General features: G+C 47.2%; 1 pseudogene; it reads left to right on the top strand.

Annotated features, from left to right (window-relative positions):
- The first annotated feature begins 218 nt into the window (after positions 1–218).
- On the top strand, positions 219–6,400 carry LOC135557319 (zinc finger FYVE domain-containing protein 1-like; annotated as a pseudogene).
- Positions 6,401–17,681: the final 11,281 nt, after the last annotated feature.

The raw sequence follows: 17,681 nt of genomic DNA, 5'->3' as shown, positions 1-17,681 counted from the left end.
TTTGGGGAGTATAGAAGAGGCACTACTACCATAACGTACTAAAGAAGAAGACATTTAAATATTTTAACACCTTATAGACTATAGCCATAAACATATTCTACATCAGTCTGGTATCGTTATCCCGAGTGTAGTTCTCCACTCTTCAGCAGCAGTTCCTCAGGCACAGATTATAGGCATAAAGGCGCACTGGTTAGCAGTACCACACCGAAGTGTTAATTATGAGTGGTCAAGGTCCGTCTGTAGATAAAGGGATCAACACCATCCTGGTGTGTCAGGAGAGCTACGCCTGGTGTGTCAGAAGAGCTACGCCTGGTGTGTCAGGAGAGCTACGCCTGGCGTGTCAGGAGAGCTACGCCTGGCGTGTCAGGAGAGCTACGCCTGGCGTGTCAGGAGAGCTACGCCTGCGGTGGCTCAGACTACGACGACTTCGATTGCGACAGCCTGCAGTGCGTCCTCTGCGAGCTAGAGCTCCATCGTCAGGAACGCATGAGGAACCATGACAGGGTCCGCATCGCCCCGGGACACGTCCCTTTCTGTAATTCCTGTAAAGGGGGCAACCGCGGCTTTGGGGTGAACAGGGGCAGGCTGAGGGCAGTGGTGCGCTGCCAGGGCTGTAAGAGTAACCTCTGTTTGGACTGCCAGAAGCAGAGCCACAGCGGGGTGAACAAGAGGAAGCACCTTGTGACCCTCTACCCTCCTCCGGTGAAAGCCCAGGATAGTAGCCTGGAGGCTGGGGATGGAGGCCCTGAAAGAAAAACTGGAGAAGGTGTGCAGCTTATTACTGGTGGATGAGAAGGAGGAGATGCCATATTGTGTGCTTGAATGCATCCCTAATGGCACCCTGTTCCCTTTATAGTGTACTTATTTTTGACCAGGCCCCACAGAGTCCTACTCAACCCCCTCACTGTAGACACTAATCAACCCCCTCACCGTAGACACTAATCAACCCCCTCACTGTAGACACCAATCAACCCCTTCACCGTAGACACCAATCAACCCCCTCACTGTAGACTCTAATCAATGCCCTCACTGTAGACTCTAATCAACCCCCTCACTGTAGACACTAGTCAACCCCTTCACCGTAGACACTAATCAACCCCCTCACTGTAGACACTAATCAACCCCCTCACTGTAGACTCTAATCAACCCCCTCACTGTAGACACTAATCAACCCCCTCACTGTAGACACTAGTCAACCCCCTCACCGTAGACACCAATCAACCCCCTCACTGTAGACACTAATCAATGCCCTCACTGTAGACTCTAATCAACCCCCTCACGGTAGACACTAATCAACCCCCTCACTGTAGACTCTAATCAACCACCTCACTGTAGACTCTAATCAACCCCCTCACTGTAGACTCTAATCAACCACCTCACTGTAGACTCTAATCAACCCCCTCACTGTAGACTCTAATCAACCCCCTCACTGTAGACACTAATCAACCCCCTCACCGTAGACACTAATCACTAGGAACTTGTGTATATCTGAAAAGATTGGGTGATGGGTATAAGGCAGTTTGCAGTTTGACAATCTGTATGAAACGCCTAGGAGAAATATCTTAAATAATCGTCCTTCGATTCAGATTGGAGGACTGCCGGCTGTACAAGAAAATATTGGCTGAGAAGACCAATAATCGTGTGAGTGTCCATCTTTGTGCAATCATGCCAACTCCTTGTTAGTCATTGACATGTCAATGAACAATGGAGCTGGCAAGCGCACAAACAGATCTGGGACCAGGCTATAGAAGGAGACAACAGATCTGGGTCCAGACTATAGGAGGAGTCAACACATCTGGGTCCAGGCTATAGAAGGAGACAACAGATCTGGGACGAGGCTATAGAAGGAGACAACAGATCTGGGACCAGGCTATAGAAGGAGACAACAGATCTGGGTCCAGGCTATAGAAGGAGACAACAAATCTGGGTCCAGACTATAGGAGGAGTCAACACATCTGGGACCAGGCTATAGAAGGAGACAACAGATCTGGGACCAGGCTATAGAAGGAGACAACAGATCTGGGACCAGGCTATAGAAGGAGACAACAGATCTGGGACCAGGCTATAGAAGGAGACAACAGATCTGGGACCAGGCTATAGAAGGAGACACCAGATCTGGGACCAGGCTATAGAAGGAGACAACAGATCTGGGACCAGGCTATAGAAGGAGCCACCAGATCTGGGACTAGGCTATAGAAGGAGACAACAGATCTGGGACCAGGCTATAGAAGGAGACACCAGATCTGGGACCAGGCTATAGAAGGAGACAACAGATCTGGGACCAGGCTATAGAAGGAGACAACATATCTGGGACCAGGCTATAGAAGGAGACAACAGATCTGGGACCAGGCTATAGAAGGAGACAACAGATCTGGGACCAGGCTATAGAAGGAGACAACAGACCTGGGACCAGGCTATAGAAGGAGACAACAGATCTGGGACCAGGCTATAGAAGTAGACAACAGATCTGGGACCAGGCTATAGAAGGAAACAACAGATCTGGGACCAGGCTATAGAAGGAGACAACAGATCTGGGACCAGGCTATAGAAGGAGACAACAGACCTGGGACCAGGCTATAGAAGTAGACAACAGATCTGGGACCAGGCTATAGAAGTAGACAACAGATCTGGGACCAGGCTATAGAAGGAAACAATAGATCTGGGACCAGGCTATAGAAGGAGAACAGATCTGGGACCAGGCTATAGAAGGAGACAACAGATCTGGGACCAGGCTATAGAAGGAGACAACAGATCTGGGACCAGGCTATAGAAGGAGACAACAGATCTGGGACCAGGCTATAGAAGGAGACAACAGATCTGGGACCAGGCTATAGAAGGAGACAACAGATCTGGGACTAGGCTATAGAAGGAGACAACAGATCTGGGACCAGGCTATAGAAGGAAACAACAGATCTGGGACCAGGCTATAGAAGGAGACAACAGACCTGGGACCAGGCTATAGAAGGAGAACAGATCTGGGACCAGGCTATAGAAGTAGACAACAGATCTGGGACCAGGCTATAGAAGGAGACAACAGATCTGGGAGCAGGCTATAGAAGGAGACAACAGATCTGGGACCAGGCTATAGAAGGAGACAACAGATCTGGGACCAGGCTATAGAAGGAGACAACAGACCTGGGACCAGGCTATAGAAGGAGACAACAGACCTGGGACCAGGCTATAGAAGGAGACAACAGATCTGGGACCAGGCTATAGAAGGAGACAACAGATCTGGGACCAGGCTATAGAAGGAGACAACAGATCTGGGACCAGGCTATAGAAGGAGACACCAGATCTGGGACCAGGCTATAGAAGGAGACACCAGATCTGGGACCAGGCTATAGAAGGAAACAACAGATCTGGGACCAGGCTATAGAAGGAGACAACAGATCTGGGACCAGGCTATAGAAGGAGACAACAGATCTGGGACCAGGCTATAGAAGGAGACAACAGATCTGGGACCAGGCTATAGAAGGAGACAACAGATCTGGGACCAGGCTATAGAAGGAGAACAGATCTGGGACCAGGCTATAGAAGGAAACAACAGATCTGGGACCAGGCTATAGAAGGAGACAACAGATCTGGGACCAGGCTATAGAAGGAGAACAGATCTGGGACCAGGCTATAGAAGTAGACAATAGATCTGGGACCAGGCTATAGAAGGAGACAACAGATCTGGGACCAGGCTATAGAAGGAGACAACAGATCTGGGACCAGGCTATAGAAGGAGACAACAGATCTGGGACCAGGCTATAGAAGGAGACAACAGACCTGGGACCAGGCTATAGAAGGAGACAACAGACCTGGGACCAGGCTATAGAAGGAGACAACAGATCTGGGACCAGGCTATAGAAGGAGACAACAGATCTGGGACCAGGCTATAGAAGGAGACAACAGATCTGGGACCAGGCTATAGAAGGAGACACCAGATCTGGGACCAGGCTATAGAAGGAGACACCAGATCTGGGACCAGGCTATAGAAGGAAACAACAGATCTGGGACCAGGCTATAGAAGGAGAACAGATCTGGGACCAGGCTATAGAAGGAGAACAGATCTGGGACCAGGCTATAGAAGGAGACAACAGATCTGGGACCAGGCTATAGAAGGAAACAACAGATCTGGGACCAGGCTATAGAAGGAGAACAGATCTGGGACCAGGCTATAGAAGGAGACAACAGATCTGGGACCAGGCTATAGAAGGAGACAACAGACCTGGGACCAGGCTATAGAAGTAGACAACAGACCTGGGACCAGGCTATAGAAGGAGACAACAGATCTGGGACCAGGCTATAGAAGGAGACAACAGATCTGGGACCAGGCTATAGAAGGAGAACAGATCTGGGACCAGGCTATAGAAGTAGACAACAGATCTGGGACCAGGCTATAGAAGGAGACAACAGATCTGGGACCAGGCTATAGAAGGAGACAACAGATCTGGGACCAGGCTATAGAAGGAGACAACAGATCTGGGACCAGGCTATAGAAGGAGACAACAGATCTGGGACCAGGCTATAGAAGGAGACAACAGACCTGGGACCAGGCTATAGAAGGAGTCAACACATCTGGGACCAGGCTATAGAAGGAGACAACAGATCTGGGACCGGGCTATAGAAGGAGACAACAGATCTGGGACCAGGCTATAGAAGGAGACAACAGATCTGGGACCAGGCTATAGAAGGAGACACCAGATCTGGGACCAGGCTATAGAAGGAGACAACAGACCTGGGACCAGGCTATAGAAGGAGACAACAGATCTGGGACCAGGCTATAGAAGGAGACACCAGATCTGGGACCAGGCTATAGAAGGAGACAACAGACCTGGGACCAGGCTATAGAAGGAGACAACAGATCTGGGACCAGGCTATAGAAGGAGACAACAGATCTGGGACCAGGCTATAGAAGGAGACACCAGATCTGGGACCAGGCTATAGAAGGAGACACCAGATCTGGGACCAGGCTATAGAAGGAGACAACAGACCTGGGACCAGGCTCGACCGATACTCTGTTTGGTTGAAGAAAGTACTTCACCACAGACTGACCTCTGTCGTATTGAATTTCTATTTAAAGGACGAGGAAGACTTTGTGAGCCGGCTGGACTGCAGGCTAGAGGAACTCCTCAAGGTCGTGTCTATCTTTGGAAACACGGGGGAGGGGAAGTCCCACGCCCTGAATCACACCTTCTTCCTGGGGCGAGAGGTGTTCCAGACATCCCCCACCCAGGAGTCCTGCACCGTGGGGGTCTGGGCTGCCGTGGACCCCATCCACAGGGTTGTGGTGATCGACGCAGAGGGACTGCTGGGGGCAGTTACAGAGTTAAACATGACTAAATGTCACACAGGAGCTGAACATACACTGATGGTAGCTAGAAACAACAGCAAGGCTTCAACTGACATCTGATTGGTCAAAACCTTGTTGTATCAAAAGACTAGACTAGAGTAGCACCTGTCTGTCTGAGGGGAATGCTGTCTGTCTGTCTGAGGGGAATGCTGTCTGTCTGTCGAGGGGAATGCCGTCTGTCTGTCGAGGGGATTGCCGTCTGTCTGTCGAGGGGAATGGTGTCTGTCTGTCGAGGGGAATGCCGTCTGTCTGTCTGTTGGGGAATGCTGCCTGTCTGTCTGTCGAAGGGAATGCTGTCTGTCTGTCTGTCGGGGAATGCTGCCTGTCTGTCTGTCGAAGGGAATGCTGTTTGTCTGTCTGTCGTGGGGAATGCTGTCTGTCTGTCGTGGGGAATGCTGGCTGTCTGTCTGTCGAGGGGAATGCTGGCCGGCTGTCTGTCGAGGGGAATGCTGGCCGGCCGTCTGTCTGTCTGTCTGTCGAGGGGAATGCTGGCCGGCCGTCTGTCTGTCGAGGGGAATGCTGGCCGGCTGTCTGTCTGTCTGTCTGTCGAGGGGAATGCTGGCTGTCTGTCTGTCGAGGGGAATGCTTGCCGGCTGTCTGTCTGTCTGTCGAGGGGAATGCTGTCTGTCTGTCGAGGGGAATGCTGTCTGTCTGTCGAGGGGAATGCTGTCTGTCTGTCGAGGGGAAGGCCTAAAGGCTTTTGATGATGATCACATTGGGAGCACTAACCAGTCAGCAGACATCAACTAACACTTCACCTTCCTCGGTTCCCACCTAGGATCCAATCAGGGCCAGCGTACCCGGCTGCTCCTCAAAGTCCTTGCCGTCGCCGACCTCGTTACCTACCGTACCCATGCCGACCGTCTCCATGACGACCTGTTCGAGTTCCTAGGTGATGCTTCGGAAGCCTATCTGAAGCACTTCACCAGGAAGCTGAAGGCCACTACGGCCTGGTGTGGCCTGGACGTCCCTCTGTCCACTCTGGGACTAGCTGTTATTATCTTCCATGAGACCGTCCACACCAAGCTACTGGGCTCAGGTAGGTGCTTCTGGTTGGCTTAGCCTGAGTGCCAGTTTGTTTGTGCTGTCATGTCAATGAAGTTGACAAGAACACAAACAGCTGGGTTCAGGTTGGGGGACAGGGTCAGGGGTCAGACAGACAAACAGCTGGGTTCAGGTTGGGGGACAGGGTCAGACAAACAGCTGGGTTCAGGTTGGGGGACAGGGTCAGGGGTCAGACAGACAAACAGCTGGGTTCCGGTTGGGGGTCAGGGGTCAGACAGACAAACAGCTGGGTTCAGGTTGGGGGACAGGGTCAGACAGACAAACAGCTGGGTTCAGGTTGGGGGACAGGGTCAGGGGTTGAGACAGACAAACAGCTGGGTTCAGGTTGGGGGACAGGGTCAGACAGACAAACAGCTGGGTTCAGGTTGGGGGACAGGGTCAGGGGTTGAGACAGACAAGCAGCTGGGTTCAGGTTGGGGGTCAGGGGTTGAGACAGAGATAGAGGCCATAGAAGCTGTGGGTTAGTTCTTCACCTGCTCCAGTATCTGTCTCAGCTGTGGGTTAGTTCCTCACCTGCTCCAGTATCTGTCTCAGCTGTGGGTTAGTTCCTCACCTGCTCCAGTATCTGTCTCAGCTGTGGGTTAGTTCTTCACCTGCTCCAGTATCTGTCTCAGCTGTGGGCTAGTTCTTCACCTGCTCCAGTATCTGTCTCAGCTGTGGGTTAGTTCTTCACCTGCTCCAGTATCTGTCTCAGCTGTGGGCTAGTTCTTCACCTGCTCCAGTATCTGTCTCAGCTGTGGGTTAGTTCCTCACCTGCTCCAGTATCTGTCTCAGCCGTGTGTATCTGACAATGCTTCCATCTGTTTTCATTTATAGTTTCTGTTACCGTCTCAGCTGTGGTACCTAAAACTGTATTCTCTGGTTACAGTTCGGCTTTCTATTACAGACCAATAGTCACAATTGTTTTGCGTTCGGGTTTTCTACAGCCATAATGTTTCTCTGCCTTTTCTTTCAGCTTTGGCACAGTAATAACAAAGTGATTTAACACTGTGTACTAACCCTTTTCCTGTCAGGTCTGGCTGTAAGAACAGCACAGTAATAACATAGTAATTCAATCATCAATCCATCAAATGTATTTATAAAGCCCTTGTGACATCGGCTGATGTTAAAAAAAAAGTGCTGTACAGCAACCCAGCCTAAAACCCCAAACAGCAACCTAGCCTAAAACCCCAAACAGCAACCCAGCCTGAAACCCCAAACAGCAACCCAGCCTAAAACACCAAACAGCAACCCAGCCTAAAACCCCAACCAGCAACCCAGCCTAAAACACCAAACAACAACCCAGCCTAAAACCCCAACCAGCAACCCAGCCTAAAACACCAAACAACAACCCAGCCTAAAACCCCAACCAGCAACCCAGCCTGAAACCCCAAACAACAACCCAGCCTAAAACCCCAACCAGCAACCCAGCCTAAAACCCCAACCAGCAACCCAGCCTAAAACCCCAACCAGCAACCCAGCCTAAAACCCCAACCAGCAACCCAGCCTAAAACCCCAAACAGCAAACCAGCCTAAAACCCCAAACAGCAACCCAGCCTGAAACCCCAAACAGCAACCCAGCCTAAAACCCCAAACAGCAACCCAGCCTGAAACCCCAAACAGCAACCCAGCCTGAAACCCCAAACAGCAACCCAGCCTGAAACCCCAAACAGCAACCCAGCCTGAAACCCCAAACAGCAACCCAGCCTAAAACCCCAAACAGCAACCCAGCCTAAAACCCCAAACAGCAACCCAGCCTGAAACCCCAAACAGCAACCCAGCCTGAAACCCCAAACAGCAACCCAGCCTGAAACCCCAAACAGCAACCCAGCCTGAAACCCCAAACAGCAACCCAGCCTAAAACCCCAAACAGCAACCTAGCCTAAAACCCCAAACAGCAACCCAGCCTGAAACCCCAAACAGCAACCCAGCCTGAAACCCCAAACAGCAACCCAGCCTAAAACCCCAAACAGCAACCCCGCCTAAAACCCCAAACAGCAACCCAGCCTAAAACCCCAAACAGCAACCCAGCCTGAAACCCCAAACAGAAACCCAGCCTGAAACCCCAAACAGAAACCCAGCCTGAAACCCCAAACAGCAACCCAGCCTGAAACCCCAAACAGCAACCCAGCCTGAAACCCCAAACAGCAAGCAATGCAGATGTAGAAGCACGGTGATGAGGAAAAACTCCCTAGAAAGGCAGGAACCTATAGAAGAGACAGATATGATCAAATGTTTTGGTTCTAGTCAGGATTCTAGCAGCCGTATTTAGCACTAACTGACTAACTGATTTAGTGCTTTATCCGGGTAGCTGGAAAGTAGAGCATAGTAGTAGTCTAATCTAGAAGTGACAAAAGCATGGATACATTTTTTTGCATAATTTTTGGACATAAAGTTTCTGATTTTTGCAATGTTACGAAGATCGAAAAAAATCTGTCCTTGAAATATTCTTGATATGTTCATCAAAAGAGAGATCAGGGTCCAGAGTAACACCGAGGTCCATCACAATTTTATTTGTGTTGACTGTACAACCATCAAGATTAATTGTCAGATCCAACAGAATATCTCTTTGTTTCTTGGGACCTAGAACAACCATCTCTGTTTTGTCCGAGTTGAAAAGTGAAACATTTGCCCCTATCCACTTCCTTATGCCTGAAACACAGGCTTCTAGCGAGGGCAATTTTGGGGCTTCACCATGTTTCATCGAAATGTACAGCTGTGTGTCGTCCGCATAGCAGTGAAAGTTAACAGATAAGATCTAAACCAGGCCAGAACTTGTCCGTGTAGACCGATTTCAATATCCAATCTCTCCAAAAGAATGTGTTGATGGTATCAAAAGCAGCAGTAAGGTCTAGGAGCACGAAGACAGATGCAGAGCCTTGGTCTGACACAGTTAAAATTTACTACCTTCACAAGTGCAGTCTCAGTGCTCTGATGGGGTCTAAATCCAGACTGAAGCATTTTGTATACATTGTTTGTCTTCAGGAAGGCAGTGAGTTGCTGTGCAACAGCTTTTACATTTTATTTTGAGAGGCTGATCATCATTTTTTATATTTTCTGGGTCAAAATTTGGCTTTTTCAGGAGAGGCTTTATTACTGCCACTTTTAGTGAGTTTAGTACACATCCGGTGGATAGAGAGCCGTTTATTATGTTCAACATAGGAGGGCCAAGCACAGGAAGCAGCTCTTTCAGTAGTTTAGTTGGAATAGGGTCCAGTATGCAGCTTGAAGGTTTAGAGGCTATGATTATTTTCATCAATGTGTGAAGAGATATAGTACTAAAACACTTGAGTGTCTCTCTTGATCCTAGGTCCTGGCAGAGTTGTGCTGACTCAGGACAACTGAGCTTTGGAGAAATACGCAGATTTAAAGAGGAGTCCGTAATTTGCTTTCTAATGATCATGATATTTTCATCAAAGAAGTTCATGAATTTATTACTGCTGAAGTGAAAGCCATCCTCTCTTGGGGAATGCTGCTTTTTAGTTACTTATTCAATGTGTACTAGCTGTGTACTAACCCTCTTCCTGTCAGGTCTGGCTGTAAGAACAGTATGAACCACCTGGAGGAGGAAGTGGACCACGAGGCTAAACACCGCTGTCGCTACTCTGCTCAGTATGACAACCGTATCTACACTTGTAAGGTAGAAATACACACATAAACACACACACACACACTAGTTATTCCTCTGATCTGAATGTCTGTAATCTGCTAATCAGGCGTGAGGGAGGAATGGAGGTGATTGTGGTTCCGAAGACGAGTCTCTCCCGGTTTGGTCTGGCCATCTATGCCTGGTCTGGGTGAGTTACTGGTCAACTGGTCAATCGGAAAGTAGTGCACTACATAGGGAACAGGGTGCCATTTGGGATGCACACAGTTTGGTCTGGCCATCTATGCCTGGTCTGGGTGAGTTACTGGTCAACTGGTCAATCAGAAAGTAGTGCACTACATAGGGAACAGGGTGCCATTTGGGATGCACACGGTCTTTCAGAATGAAGGGAGGAAGCTATTTACTCTGTATCACTGTATGAAAGGCTGTGGAGAAAAGGAGAATTAATGGTCCTCTAAGAGTGGTTTGAGACCAACTGTCCTCTGGTATGAGTCCAAATGTGCTATTTTTGGTTTCAACCACCGTTTCCTTGTGAGACGCAGAGTAGATGATGCTGTTTCAACGCTATCTGCTGTCGCTGGCTGAACTGTGGTGTTTTTCGCTTGCACAGTAACAGTCAAAAGTTTGGACACACCTACTCATTCAAGTTTATTTTTATTACTTTCTACAGTGTAGAATAATAGTGAAGACATCAAAACTATGAAATAACACATATGGGATCATGTAGTAGCCAAACAAAAAAATTGTTAAACAAATCAACATATATTTTAGATTCTTCAAAGTAGCCATGCTTTGCCTTGATGACAGCTTTGCGCACTCTTGTCATTTTCTCAACCAACTTCATGAGGTAGTCACCTGGAATGCATTTCAATTTACAGGTGTGCCTTGTTAAAAGTTCATTTGTGGAATTTCTTTCCTTAATGTGCTTGAGACAATTAGTTGTGTTATGACAAGGTAGGGATGCTATACAGAAAATAGCCACATTTGGTAAAAGACCCAAGTCCATATTATGGCAAGAACAGCTCAAATAAGCAAAGAGAAATGACAGTCCATCATTACTTTAAGACATGAAGGTCAGTCAATCTGAAAAATTTCATGAAATGTGAAAGTTTCCTCAAGTGCAGTTGCAAAACCCATCAAGCGCTATGATGATACTGGCTCTCATGAGGACCGACACAGGAAGGGAAGAGTTCATTAGAGTTACCAGCCTCAGTTTGCAGCCCAAATAAATGTTTCACAGAGCATAAGTAACAGACACATCTCAACATCAACCGTTCAGAGGAGACTACGTGCATCAGGCCTTCATGGGCAAATTGCTGCACGAAAACACTACTAAAGGACACCAATAATAACAAGAGACTTGCTTGGGCCAAGAAACACGAGCAATGGACATTAGACTGGTGGAAATCTGTCCATTGGTCTGATGAGTCCAAATTTGAGATTTTTGGTTCCAACCGTCGTTTCCTTGTGAGACGCAGAGTAGATTATCGGATGATGTCTGCATGTGTGGTTCCCACCATGAAGCATGGAGGAGGAGGTGTGATGTGTCGGAGTGCTTTGCTGGTAACACTATCATTTATAGTTCAATGCACACTTAACCAACCTGGCTACCACAGCATTCTGCAGTGATACGCCATCCCATCTGGTTTTCGCTTAGTGGGACTATCATTTGTTTTTCAACAGGATGATGACCAAACACACCTCCAGGCTATGTAAGGGCTAATTTCACCAAGAAGGAGAGTGGTGTGCTGCATTAGATGACCTGGCCTCCACAATCACCCGACCTCAACCCAATTGAGATGGTTTAGGATGAGTTTGACCACAGAGTGAAGAAAAAGTAGTCAATAAGTGCTGAGCATATGTGGGAACTCCTTTAAAACCTTTTTTGGCTGCAATCCCGTTACCGGGATGATATGACAACAGCCACTGAAAGTGCAGGGCGCCAAATTCAAAACAACAGAAATCTCACAATTAAAATTCCTCAAACAAACATGTATCTTATACCGTTTAAAGGTAATCTTGTTGTTAATCCCACCACAGTGTCCGATTTCAAATAGGCTTTACAGCGAAAGCACCACAAACGATTATGTTAGGTCAGCACCTTGTCACAATAAAACACAGCCATTTTTCCTGCCAAAGAGAGGAGTCACAAAAACCACAAATGGAGATAAAATGAATCACTAACCTTTGATGATCTTCATCAGATGACACTCATAGGACTTCATGTTACACAATACATGTATGTTTCATTTCATGTTCATATTTATATAAAAAAATCGGAGTTTACATTGGCGCTTTACATTCACTAGTTCCAAAAACATCCAGTGATTTTGCATAGCCACATCGATACAACAGAAATACTCATCATAAATGTAGATGATAATACAAGTTATACACATGGAATTATGTATATATACCTGTCCTTAATGCAACCGCTGTGTCAGATTTAAAAAAACTTTACTGAAAAAGCAAACCATGTAATAATCTGAGACAGCGCTCAGAACAATCAAGTCAAAATAGCCGCCATGTTGTCGTCAACATAAACCATAAATTACATGCTAAATATTCCCTTACCTTTGATGATCTTCATCAGAATGCACTCCAAAGAATCCCAGGTCCACAATACATGCTTGATTTGTTCGATAATGTCCGTTATTTATGTCCAATTAGCTACTTTTGTTAGCGCGTTTGGTATACACATCCAAACGCTCGTTCTGGTCAGCGTTACGTCGGACAAGAACTTCAAAAAGTTATATTACAGGTCGAAGAAACATTTCAAACTAAGTACAGAATCAATCGTTAGGATGTTTTTAACATTAATCTTTAATAAAGTTCCAACCGGAGTATTCCTTTGTGTCTTCAGGAGCCATGGAACGCAGGTCGCTATCATGTGCAATGCGCGTGACCAGAAAATGGCTGACTGCCAGACACCTGATTCATTATGCTGTCATTCAGTCCCACAACATAGTAGAAGCCTCATTCAAATTTCTATAGACGGTTGACATCTAATGGAAGCTCTAGGAAGTGCAACATCATTAATATCTCAAGCGGATTTCAATGGGAACTGTGTTGAGTACATACCAACCTCAGATTTCTCACTTCCTGTTTTGATTTCTACCTTAGGTTTTTGCCTGCCATATGAGTTCTGTTATACTCACATACATCATTCAAACAGTTTTAGAAACTGTAGAGTGTTTTCTATCCAATTCTAATAATACTAATATGCATATATTAGGAACTGAGACTGAGGAGCAGGCCGTTTACTTTGGGCACCTTATTCATTCAAGCTACTCAATACTGCCCCCCAGCCATAAGAAGTTAGACTGTTTAAAAAGCATTCCTCACGAAGCTGGTTGAGAGAATGCCAAAGAGTGTGTAAAGCTGTCATCAAGACAAAGGGTGGATATTATGAAGAATCTCAAATATAAAATATATTTTGATTTGTTTACCACTTTTCTTGGTTACGACATGATTCCATGTGTTATTTCATAGTTTTGATGTCTTCACTATTATTCTACAATGTAGAAAATAGTAAAAATAAAGAAAAAGCCTTGAATGAGTAGGTGTTTCCAAACTCTTCAAACTAAAGTAGTGGTGGTGTTGTTTACAGGTATGTGATAGAGTGTCCCAACTCTGTGGAGTGATCTACAGAAGCAGGCAGTACTGGTACGGGAACCAGGACCCAGTGGACACAGTGGTCAGGACTGAAATAGAACACGTCTGGCCTGGGGTAAGAACAAGAGGAGCTAGGACTTGACATTGGTTCATCAAATCTCCCCATTCTTGCTAAATTTTGCATTTGTCTTCTGAAAAAACTGTATTTGTATTCACACATCAAGTCTTCTCTTGAGTTGGGCCTGGGGATGGAACAACTGTTGAACATCTGAGCTTTTGGTTGTTTGCAGGGGAAGGGTGGAGTGTGTGTGTCCGTCCCCCACATCTGTTGCTATGAGGTAATGATGTTAGGGACAATACAGGATGAGTCACAATAATTGCTTGCCAAAAATAATAATTTTGCACGCCCAATTTTTCAGTTTTTGATTTGTTAAAAAAGTTTGAAATATCCAATAAATGTCGTTCCACTTTATGATTGTGTCCCACTTGTTGTTGATTCTTCACAAAATAATACAGTTTCATATCTTTATGTTTGAAGTCTGAAATGTGGCAAAAGGTCGCAAAGTTCAAGGGGGCCGAATACTTTCGCAAGGCACTGTATATATATATAAAAAAAATTGGACACACCTACTCATTCAAGGGGTTTTCTTTATTCTTACAGTTATCTACATTGTAGAATAATAGTGAAGACGTGGAGACTATGAAATAACACTTATGGAACCATGAAGTAACCATAAAAATGTTAAACAAATCACAATATATTTGAGATTCTTCAATGTAGCCACCCTTTGCCTTGATGACAGCTTTTGACACTCTTTGGCATTCTCTCAACCAGCTCCATGAGGAATGCTTTCCAACAGTCTTGAAGGAGGTCCCACATATGCTGAGCACTTGTTGGCTGCTTGTCCTTCACTCTGTGGTCCAACTTATCCCGAACCATCTCAGTTGGGTTGAGGTCGGGTGATTGTGGAGGCCAGGTCATCTGATGTAGCACTCCATCACTCTCCTTGGTCAATATTTTGACTGGTACTGTGTATATTTACAAAAAATGTATGGGGGATTGAAAATGATGCAGACAATTGCATTGATGGAGGCTACAATCTATTTGCAATATTAAAGCTGATCTACACCCTTTAAGAAATACAATTTAATAAAGAACAAGAGAGGAGGGAACCAGGACCCAGTGGTCAAGACTAAGATACAACACATCTGACCTGGGGTAAGAACAAGAGAGGAGGGAACCAGGACCCAGTGGTCAAGACTGAGATACAGCACATCTGACCTGGGGTAAGAACAAGAGAGGAGGGAACCAGGACCCAGTGGTCAGGACTGAGATACAGCACATCTGACCTGGGGTAAGAACAAGAAACGACTCCCCTACTCATCCCATGGCCCATATTCATAAAGCGTCAGAGTGCTGATCTAGGATCAGATTTCCCCCTGTTCACGTCATCTCATTCATTGTGATCTGACAGGCAAAAGTGATCAACATTCCTTCTCTGAGAGGCTATGGCCCCTCGTCTGGATTATTCTAGAAGCTTTACACATTGACAACATACCAGAGCAGCCACTGGTTCTTTCAGTTTGGCAACGTTTATTTAACCTTTATTTAACTAGGCAAGTCAGTTAAGAACAAATTCTTATTTACAATGACGGCCTACCGGGGAACAGTGGGTTAACTGCCTTGTTCAGGGGCAGAACGATAGATTTTTTTACCTTGTCAGCTCGGGGATTCGATCTAGCAACTTTTCAGTTACTGGCCCAACGCTCCAACCACTAGGGTACCTGCCGCTCCAAAATGAAGCCTCTAGAAGGTAGAATCTAGAATCTAGAATCTAGAATGTACAGGAATGAGCTATACATACTGACGGACTTCTCTCTCTCGCTCTCTCTCTCACTCTCTACCTCTGTGTCTCTCTCTCCCTCCCCCTTTCTCTCTCGCTCTCTCTCTCCCCTCTCTCCCTGTCTCGCTCCTTCCACTCTCTCCTCCCTTCCCTTCTCTCTCCTCTCTCCAGTCGGATGGTTTTCTGAAGGACAACAACAATGCAGCTCAGAGACTGTTGGATGGTGTGAACTACATCTCCCAGAGTGTGTCAGAGCTCAGTGTGAAACCTGCCAAAGCTGTCACTTCCTGGCTCACCGACCAGATCGCCCCGGGCTACTGGAAATCCAACTCCCTCATCCTGGTACGTGGTCCTCACAGCCATCTGGCCATACTGATATAGACACAGCATGGATCCAACATGGCTGACATATGCATTTTCAGAACCAACATGGAGATGCAGTGACTCACTGGCAATGAAGGTTATTTTGAGGGTTGTAATGCAGTATCTGTCTCTTTCTGTCTTTCTCACTCTTTCCCCCTCGCTTTATCCCTTTGTCTTACTCCCTCTCTTTCTCTCTTTCTCTCTCTCTCTCTCTCTCTCTCTCTCTCTCTCTCTCTTTCTCACTCTTTCCCCCTCTCTTTATCCCTTTGTCTTACTCCCTCTCTTTCTCTCTCTCTCTCTCTTTCTCTCTCTCTCTTTCTCTTTCTCTTTCTCTCTGTCTCTTTCTCTCTTTCTCTTTCTCTCTCTTTCTCTCTCTTTCTCTTTCTCTCTCTGTCTCTCTCTTTCTCTTTCTCTCTCTTTCTTTCTCTCTCTCTTTCTCTCTCTCTTTCTCTCTCACTCTTTTATGAAGAGGTATGTAGGGCAGTCAGATGTACTTCATTCCAACCCAGTGATTCCCTAAGTTCTCAAGCCTCAGCTGTGCAGTCAACATCTTTAGACATGTCCATGCTGTCAAGGTTTGTTGTTAACGACTGTCTCTGTGTCCTCTGTGTCTCTGTGTCTCTGTGTCCTCTGTGTCTCTGTGTCTCTGTGTTCTCTGTGTCTCTGTGCTCTCTGTGCTCTCTGTGTCTCTGTGTTCCCTGTGCTCTCTGTACTCTCTGTGCTCTCTGTGTCTCTGTCTCTGTGCTCTCTGTGCTCTCTGTGTCTCTGTCTCTGTGCTCTCTGTGTCTCTGTGTCTCTCTGTCTCTGTGTCTCTGGGTCTCTGTGCTCTCTGTGTCTCTGTGTCTCTGTGCTCTCTTTGCTCTCTGTGTCTCTGTGCTCTCTGTACTCTCTGTGCTCTCTGTGTCTCTGTCTCTGTGCTCTCTGTGTCTCTGTCTCTGTGTCTCTGTGTCTCTCTGTCTCTGTGTCTCTGGGTCTCTGTCCTCTCTGTGTCTCTGTGTCTCTGTGCTCTCTTTGCTCTCTGTGTCTCTGTGTCTCTGTGTCCTCTGTGTCTCTGTGCTCTCTGAGTCTCTGTGTCTCTGTGTCTCTGTGCTCTCTGTGTCTCTGTGTCTCTGTGTCTCTGTGTCTCTGTGGTCTCCGTGTCTCTGTCTCTGTGCTCTCTGTGTCTCTGTGTCCTCTGTGTCTCTGTGCTCTCTGAGTCTCTGTGTCTCTGTGTCTCTGTGCTCTCTGTGTCTCTGTGTCTCTGTGTCTCTGTGGTCTCCGTGTCTCTGTAACAGAAATGTTCTAAGTGCAGTGAGGTGTTCCAGGACAACGATACTAAGCACCACTGCCGTGCCGTTGGAGAGGGCTTCTGTGACGGCTGCTCCACCAAGAACCGTCCTGTTCCTGAGAGGGGCTGGGGGCTCGCCCCCGTACGGGTCTGTGAGGCCTGCTTCCTGAACTGGAGCATCTCAGAAGGTGAGGACGGGTCTCCCGTCTCCGAGTGCTATCTGTGCCACTGGAGATCCTGGTTTGAATCCAGGCTCTGTCACAGCCGGCCACGACTGGGAGACCAATGGGGCGGCGCACGATCGTCCGGGTTTCGGGGAGGGTTTGACCGGCAGGGATGTTCTTCTCCCATCGCGCACTATCGACTCCTGTGGCGGGCCGGGCGCAATGCACGCTTACCAGGTCGCCAGGTGTTTCCTACGACACATTGGTGCGGCTGGCTTCCGGGTTAAGCGGGCGTTGTGTCAAGAAGCAGTGCGGCTTGGCTGGGTCGTGTTTTGGAGGACGCACGGCTCTCGACCTTCGCCTCTCACGAGTTCGTACAGGAGTTGCAGCGATGGGACAAGACTGTAACTACCAATTGGGGAGGAAAAAGAGGTAATAA

This window comes from Oncorhynchus masou, chromosome 16 (genome assembly GCF_036934945.1).
Source record: "Oncorhynchus masou masou isolate Uvic2021 chromosome 16, UVic_Omas_1.1, whole genome shotgun sequence".
NCBI lineage: Eukaryota > Metazoa > Chordata > Actinopteri > Salmoniformes > Salmonidae > Oncorhynchus > Oncorhynchus masou.
This window is presented reverse-complemented; position numbering and strand designations above follow the sequence as displayed.